The sequence below is a fragment of the Hordeum vulgare genome, chromosome 5H, assembly GCF_904849725.1.
Source record: "Hordeum vulgare subsp. vulgare chromosome 5H, MorexV3_pseudomolecules_assembly, whole genome shotgun sequence".
NCBI lineage: Eukaryota > Viridiplantae > Streptophyta > Magnoliopsida > Poales > Poaceae > Hordeum > Hordeum vulgare.
In genome coordinates this window covers 334,531,476-334,540,502 of record NC_058522.1, presented here as the reverse complement: position 1 = coordinate 334,540,502, position 9,027 = coordinate 334,531,476, and the positions used below count along the sequence as shown (strand labels likewise).

The 9,027-nt window shown below is 46.0% G+C and overlaps 1 pseudogene; it reads left to right on the top strand.

Annotated features, from left to right (window-relative positions):
• The first annotated feature begins 6,490 nt into the window (after positions 1–6,490).
• LOC123396678 lies at positions 6,491–8,102 on the top strand (annotated as a pseudogene).
• The last annotated feature ends 925 nt before the right edge of the window (positions 8,103–9,027 follow it).

The window sequence follows — 9,027 nt, the reverse complement described above, 5'->3', positions numbered from 1 at the left end:
CCTTCGTGGACTCTCGCAGTCGTTACCCTCCGTGTGTTGAAGTCTCCACTAACATGGACGCGATAGCGCCCCCATCGGAACCATGCTAAAAATCGCCTTGTCAACCTCATGTGTTTGATCTCCTTACCTTACTCCTCTACTTTACACTTGCATGTTTTACTTTCTGCTGCTATACTATTAGAATTGCATGTGCAGGGTGTACTTGATGTGCTATAACTGTCGTAGTTGTTTCTCAAGTAGAATTGGGAAAAGGCAAAAACATTATCTTATCAAGCAGTCTAATCACCCCCCCTCTAGACATACTTTTGATCCTATAAACGACGACTAGCACGACGACCAGCGGTGAGGACAACCGACGAGAGGTGGCAGTGAGAGAAGGACCGCTTAATCGGGAGGGCGAGGGCGGGCGGGGGGAAGGGGAGGTGCGCGATATGCCAGAAGGAGGGTGAGGTACGCGAGATGTGAGGAGGAAGAACCTGGGCAAACCGTTTTTTTGTAGATCCATCAACCAGGATGACTCGTATCGGGGGGCTACGGAGCGACTGGCCCAAATTTGGGTCAGCGCGCTCACGCCTAGCAATGCCCTATTATAAAACCGAGAGAGTAGTAAATAAATGAATAAAGAGTAATTTTTTAACACTGTAAATAATATTACTATAAGGGTTGAGTTAGAAATCACATTGGGACCCTCGCCAAAAAAGAAAAAGAGATCACGTTGGACCCTAACATACGTACGGCTCTCCGAGACTAGAAGGATACGGAGACTCCTCGAAAAAAAGAAGATACAGAGACTATCGGTGTGTATGTATCCAGGACCGGAGGTAGCTTATCTCTATCTGTACTATTAAAAGCACGAGAGGACAGATCCAACTTAAGATCGGAACCGTTTAATCATACATCAGTGGTCTAGACTCGTCGTTAACGAAATCCTTCGTTAACACATCCTTCGTTAACACCGCGAAGGGGGGAATTCCGACGAGTGGCTACACCTCGCACCTTCTCTTCGCCGAGTAAACCGCTCAGCCCCGCCTCCTCTCCCTCCCCTCCCCTCTCCGCACCCGCCCGCTCGCCCCGCCCGCCGCCTCTCCCCCGCTCAGCCCCGCCCCTCCGCCTGCTTGCCCCGCCCGTCGCCAGTTCGCCCTGGCCGCCGCCTCTCGCCTGCTCAGCCCCGACCTCCGCCTGCTCACCCCGGCCGCCGCCTCTCCCCCACTCAGCCCCGCCCCTCCGTCTGCTCGCCCCGCCCGTCGCCTGCTCGCCCCGCCCCTCCGCCTGCTCGCCCCGCCCCTCCGCCTGCTCGCCCCGCCCCTCGCCTGTCCGCGGTGGCACGGGTGGAGGAGCCGAAAAGGCTGGTGCCCCGGCCGTCCGGCAACGCGGCCGTGCGCCCGGACGACCCGAACAAGCAGGTGCTCCGTCCGTACGGCAGCGCGGCGGTGCTGTTCGTGCAGATGGGGGTCGCCTCTGCTTCTGTCTGCCGCTGGGGGTCGCCTCTGCTTCTGTCTGCTGCTGGGGGTTGCCTCTGCTTCTGTCTGCCTTCTTCCGCCTCTTTTGGTCCTGCTGTCTTCTTCCGCCTCTGCTTCTGCTGTTGCTGGGGGTCGCCTATGCTTCTGTCTGCCTGACCGGCGACCTTGGTTTCCTCCAGAGCCCCCCGCCTGCTGCTGCTGGGATAGGTACTGAAATTTTGAATGCCATATGGTGAAATTGATAGTCAGTGAAATTGAATGTTTTTCTAGATGAATTATTGATAACACGCAGTTCATCCAGTTTTGAACATACACAGTCATTGTACTTTTCTAACTGTCAAACTGTGAAGTCACTTAACATATGCAGTCACTAAATATGATGTATGAAAGCAAGTTTAGAGTATTGTTTTGTACTGGTGGAATTACTCCAGTTTGGAGTACTCCACAAATTATGAAAGTTTGGAGTACAAAATTCAGTTTTGGTACTGGTGGAATTGCTCCAGTTTGGAGTACTCCACAAAAAAAAGTATCAAGAGGAACCATATCTGGTTCATTGGAGTATTGTGTTAATTACTGGACTACAATTTGAGAATATGATGTGGTTCAACTAGAGCAAAATGCAGTTAGATTTTGTAAATGTCCAGACTTTGTAACTTTCTTGTCAAAATTCAGTTAAAATATCACCAGATTGTTAAAATTCAGTTAAATTATCAACAGTTTCAGTTAACTGTCTACTGCCAAACTCTTAGCATTGCTCCTCCACTGAATTTAGTTGTTGTCTACTGCCAAAATTCAATTAAAATATCATGTCATTTTGCAAAAACATTTGTACCTTGTTTTTCAGACTAAATGCAGTAGGTTAACTGATCTGGTCCTGTGGCTGGTCAAATTGTACCATGAGTAGTCAAATTATACCACTTTGGAATTTCTCATCTGACCAATGAGTGTGTCTCCAAGGTTTTCTACCACAAACAGATGATGCAAGCTTCCGGATATTTTTTTTCAAAAAGAGGTACAGCAAACTTAAGGGTTCTTCCATCCATCTCAGCACTATTTTAGCTAATCCTGCAACAAAAATGCTAAAACATCCATCAGTTTTGATTTAGGTTCAGAGTATACAACAACAACCAACAAACGTTCAGAGTATACAACAACAACCAACAAACAACAACCAAGCCTTGTTTGTTGGTTGTTGTTGTATACTCTGAACCTAAATTAAAACTGATGGATGTTTTAGCATTTGTGTTGCAGGATTAGCTAAAATAGTGTTGAGATGGATGTTTTAGCTAAATTTAGGTTCAGAGTATGCTAAAACATATTTTAGCGGGACAGCTTCAGTTCAGGTTCATGCAAGAGGACAACTTTTAACCGAAATTCGTTGGTGTAATTTCAGTTAATTGGAAAGAACAACTCTGCAAGTTAATTGGAAAGAACATGTATTGCGGTTTCTTGTTCCTCATAGTAAATTTGTAGGACGCGCATCATGAATCCTAAATGTGAGAATGCTTTGGAACAAATTTATGAGTTATTTTTGCAACTCTATACAATAACAGGAGGACATAATTTATATGGAAAACTTCTCCTTCTAAGGCAGATATTAATATTCTTCAATCCATAGAGTAAGTTCAACAATTCAGTAGCTAATGCGTTCTAAGTAATACAAAGGCATGAATAGTCATATTTTGCTACAAATGTTTACGTAAATGCAAACTTACACATGTTACTACATTTCTCACTAGAAGCTAATTCAAGATATTTCTATATGGACTAAAGTAATAATCTTAGTCATAGTCATGAACAGTCATATTTTAAAAATGTTTCCATAAATTCAAACTTACACATGTTACTATGTTTCTCACTGGAAGCTAATTCAAAATATTTCTATATGATTATGGACGGAACTAATAATATTAGTCACAGAGCCCTTAGTAAATATAATTTTTTGATATTTACAACATCTACCTATTGTCAAGTGCAAAACTGAAGCATCTTGTGTTATTGTAAGTCCATATTTTCTTTCCCGTGACGGAGGATTTGTAGTTCTAAAATGCATACAACTGAAGATGTCACCATTGGCTCTATTTTATTCTAATGCATATATCGCACAGTAAGACATGGGTTCTCATGCAATTTGGCCTTGTTCTTTCTCAAGATATGACTTCTTTAGCATCATAAGCCTCTAAAGAGCACTCGAGCGTACCCTACATCATCACGGCTTCTCTTGTACTACATGGGCTTATGGTGGTATGTGCTAATTAACTTCTCTCTCGATATTTATGAGAATTGTCGTTAATAAAAAAGGAAAACTAGATGTCTAAGGAGGAACGTGGTATTTTCTATAAGTAGAGCTAACATGAACAACCACTCCTTTGATGATATGCTACATTTTTCCAACAAGGAATTGAACTACTCTCTAGGAAAGGGAGTTTAGATTTTTTTTGTTATTAATGATGGGTTCAGACTCGATGGATGCTTGTTCTAGAAAGAAGTCTAGAAAGAAGTCACTGAATTGATATCAACTAAAGCAATCTCTTCTTTATACAAGAGGCAAGGGCTACCTTGATAGCACGTAAAAACATGAATTGTTTGAGTTCTTTTTTTTAATACAAGAAAGTTAATTTTGCAAGATATTATGAAAGGTCGCATCAAATACTATCTGAGGCACATCACAGGTGAAGTCGGCGAGTGTACGATGTGTGCCGGGACTTGGACAAGTATTGCTTTTGATATTAATGGGAAAGACAATGGAGGCTACTTTGCTCGACAGTACTATCACGGTAGATTTGGAAATTGTATACAACGGAGGCTACTTTGCTTGACAGAAACTTATTGTTCAGGATGCATTCTGCAGGTTCCATTACTGATGTGGTACACAATGCTTACTACACATGTCACCTTATTTTCTTGTTATGCAATTTATCTAATTAAGCAAATGTCTCAGCGTCATATATTGTTAATCTGCATTGCTACTATAGACCACGGAGTAAGTTAGATCTTCTTCTTGCCGCAAGCACGTGCATTGCAAGCTTGCCCATATTTTTTGTAGCCACTATACTTTATTTTTCTATGTCTGTGCATTATTGGCATGTCAATTGGAGAATTTAAAAATACCCCTACAAATTATGACATAGCTCAAGTTTCATCTTTTTGGGGTCAATGATTTGACATCTGAATCAGATGTGTTAATATGAGCTACACAAAATTTAAGTATGTTATATCATTCCATAATGCTAGAATATTCATCAGTGATTTCTATAGGTTCATTCTTTTTACCATGGTGTTCGTACAAGGATAACATGATATAGACAAACTATAATCATGCTTTCCTGCATTGCAAGTTGCCCATATTATTTTTAGATGTTGGTTCTCTTCATTTTCATTTTAAAGTTTTAGTCTCAAGGCATCCATGCTAGCTTACTATAGAATTGAACACAATTGATGAACCTGAAATCTTTATGGGCGAGGTGCTGTAGCGAGATTACTTTTTTTAATCTGTTTTTCACGCCGAGAGATGGTGAAATTGTCCATGCTCAGTGTCATTCCTTGTTCTTATTCATGAGCTGCCATGGTTAGTGTCACGTGTATGCACAATTGTATTTCATAATACTGAACAACCTTGCAGGTGACATATTTTCCTTCTAGGTGGCCTGGTTTGCGACAACATACTGGTGACAGTGAGCACCGAAAGATAGAGATGCATGTAAGGAATTGCCTATTAGTGGCATCAAGCACCAGAATAGAAGATACAAAATAGGGTAGGGGAAAGATATGGCAGTGAAGAGAGTTGTTTGGTATGTGCGTGTGTACGTGATTGTTGGGTTGTTCTGTGTTGTAAGTGCAGTACTTGAAAGTATAGTCTGTACACATGTGAATTATAATTTTGGCCACTGAATTACTATGGTGATCAAATCAACACCGAAACAGTTAGCACCCACGGCTCCCTTTTTCTCGTTAGTGTCGTTGAGATACACCAGGATTGTTGGTGGCTAATTTGTGCATGGCCTGCGTGAGACGTCGACCGGTGATGATTGGATTGCCCGTCTAGGAACCCATTTGATCGCAAAACTGGCAAGATTCAGCAGCAAGGTGAGAACTAGGGATTGGTGGTGAGATCAACATGGTACATGATTATAACAGGGAGGCGTGCTCACATGAGCGCCATCGGCGATAACATTGTGAGGGGACAATGGGAGGGCTTCACTTGGGCACTTGTCATGCTAGAAAGACGACGAACACATGTGATGAGATCCGTCAGGTGATGTCAAATGTCCCCCTTGTGCATCGCATGCCTTGCGTGGGTGGAGTTGTGGAAGGACTAGTGTAAGAGGTCTTACTTCAATGAGTGTGATTGCCACAATCACTCTAGCAACAAGGCTACAAGCATCACGAGAAAGAAAATCAGATATTTGAAAGAGGTTGGTGATAATATAGAGAAGTTCTAACTTAACACACGAATGGCAATATGAAGATGATCTATTTTGACAAGGCAACGAGACTTTTATCATGTAGTAGTAAACTATTATGAAGTGATTACGTGCATTGCACGTGCAAGCTTATTAGTATAGTACGAGTATAAACTGTCGACTTCCCCGTTCCCCGACACGTTTAGCCCTACAAGTTTACGAAAAAGGAAAATTACATCTAATCTACCACTTGACAGTTTCCCCTTCTTCCCCAGCCGTCCTCTCCCTCCCGAGCAACCATCGCAGCCGCCCCTCTCCGCTCGCGCACAGGCCGCAGCCGCCCGTCTCCGCTTCAGCATCAAGCGCCGCCACCCGCCTCCGCTTCAGCATCAAGCGCCGCCACCCTACCCACTCGTAGAAAAAGGAAAAGGGAAACCCCTTTTTCCCGCCGCCGCCTCTGATCTATCCCCACAGCCCTCTGCCGCGTCCCCCCAGGAAGCCCAGACCCCACCCTTCCGGCGGGTGGCTATGCGACTTCCCGATCCCCGCCGCCCCTGCTCTTCCGCCCAAATCCTACCGAGACCTGCATCGAAGCGAAACTACTCGATCGCATTCTTCAAGGCTCAAATGAATTGCACTTGGGGGACAAAGCGCGCGCGCTCCGCGGGTAAGGCGGCCCTTTCAGGCCAATCGCTGCAACCACCCCGTCCTGATATCAACATGTGCGTTCATTCTCATCTGCAGCTCCCGTCTTGGGGTGCCAAGCGGGCGCGCTCCGCGTTCGGTGGCGGTGGTAAGCCCGCACTTTCTGTGCAGTCCCTACCCCGTCCTCGTAATAACAGGTGCGTGCATCTTTCGGTTGAAATTACTGTTTTTGTTTGATCCCCTTCCTATTCGTTTCTCCAATTTTCATTTGATTCCTTGTTCCAGTGCCAGCACCTTCACAAGAGACTGGGCGAACCTCGGGGACGGGCCGGCCGGCCTGATCGCCGAGCTTGCCCTAGCGACGTGGCGGACTATGTCCGCTTCCGTGCAGTCTGCCAACCGTGGCGGCGGTGCTCGCCGGACCCGTGCGCCGGTGGCCTGGACGGTCGCTTTCTCCCCCGCCAGTGGATAATGCTCGACAAGGCACTTGCCGGGCCGCGCCGCCATCGCTTCCTTAACGTATCTACTGGCGAGTGCATCCATATGGATATCCCGGAGCTCGCCTAGCACACGCTGCTTGCACTAACCCCGGAAGGCCTCCTGCTGTTGCTCCATGAGCCCACCCTGGTCGTCCGCCTGCTGAACCCTCTCACACACCAGCTCACCCATCTCCCGCCGGTGACCGCGCTCCTGAGCCCCGAGCAGAGTCGATCTAGGCGCTGCGGCTTAAAGCTCCGAGTTATGGTGTCTGGCGTGGGCCTGGTTGCAGATTCCTCGCTGGCAGTCAGTTTCTTTAATCCCTTGGTGCTTGCCGTCGCTAAACCCGGCGCCGATAGTTGGACAGTGGCCCATAATGATCGTATGAATACGACTCTGCCTTTTGTGGTCCGCTTCTACTGTACCAACTACAGGGGTGTCATGGTGCTGAACATGGGCTCAGATCAGCAGCCGCCATGGCTCCATTTGGTCGCTGATCGGAGCAAGTCGTTTAATTTCAACCAAATGTCACAAAGCCTCCACCTGGCAGACAACGGTGGGGAGTTGATGCTGGTGCACCGGATCCGATCCCAGTACATCAGGAGGTATGATGTTTATAGAGTGGATTTGAAAGCTGGGGTCCTGGTCCCCGTAAAGGGCTTCAACGGCCGTGCCATGTTCATGGGCATGGGTCGCACGATTTCCGTATCAGCTCACAACCCCTTTCCCTGCGTTGCTCCTGATACCATCTACATGGCTCCAGAATGTGATGGCAAGATTCAGGGATACAATATTGTGGATGGAAGGGTTTGCGATCTGATTGGGGCGGCATGCCCGCGAAGCATTGTGGATTGTATTTGGCAAGGGACTTACCTGAGCCTAAACCTGAGCCTAAGGACGAATGATGGGTGTTTGCTGTGATTCTGTTTCCGGCCTACTACTGGGTGTGGTGTTTGCTGCCATTCTCTTGTCTTAGCCTACTGCTGCTTGTGGTGTTTGCCGTGATTCTGGTGCTGGTCTTATGCATCAGTTACTGTATAATTTAATCTTGTGCTAGACATCCACTAAATGACAGCATGTGTCCTCACAAAAGAGAAAGGAAAGACAATATTGCATATGTCTCTGCATTTCATTTCCATACTTTTGAGCTCAGCAAGCTAAACTTGTTTCAAACATTTAGATGACTCACATCAGATAACCAGTAACTTGAGCATTGCACACATAAGCTGCTCGAGGAATGTCTTCAGCTAACCACAGAGAACTGGTGCTATGCACAGCTTCCTTTTTAGGAAAAGATCACTAGCTGTGTAGACTTTTGCCAAGCCTGAATTTATGTGCATAGAAAGTTAGTTCGCTAAGTTGGCCAGTGTGGTGTCGTCACATGACCACTGACGGAACTGAATTGCCTCGCAACCTGCAGGTTATAGAGTTGGATTTTCCGGATTCCCTCCGCTCCGCGCCGGAGCAGAGTGGCGTCCAGTTGCAATTTGTGGAGTTGGTTAAAGTGCCCTCCGCGCCGGAGCAGAGTGACGTCCAGTTACAATTTGTGGAGTTGGTTAAAGTGCCCTCCGCGCGCTTCGCTCCAGGAGCGTTGCCGAACAGGCTACAAGTGAAGTTGCCGAACAGGCTATAAGTGAAGGACTCCGTCGACGATGGGAGGTTGTCTACAGAATAACTTCATGTACAGCGATGCCCGACCAGTGTGCTTTTATCTTGAGCATGCCATAGAGGAAGCCACTAACTGTTTTCGTTTTTACTCAGAAGAAATAGGGCGCTATCCAACTCTTGTTTTCTCTAATAGCTATATCCTATTAGACCAAGGACTCAATCCATTGATCAACAACAACAAAAACAACCAAGCCTTTAGTCCCAAATAAATTGGGGTAGGCTAAAGGGGAAACCCATAAGATCTCGCGATCAACTCATGATTTTGTCACATAGATAGCACGCTTTCAGGGGTGGTGATGCTCCAATTCTTCAGATCTCTCTTTACGGACTCTTTCCATGTTAAGTTTGGTCTACCCCGTTCTCTTTTGACATTA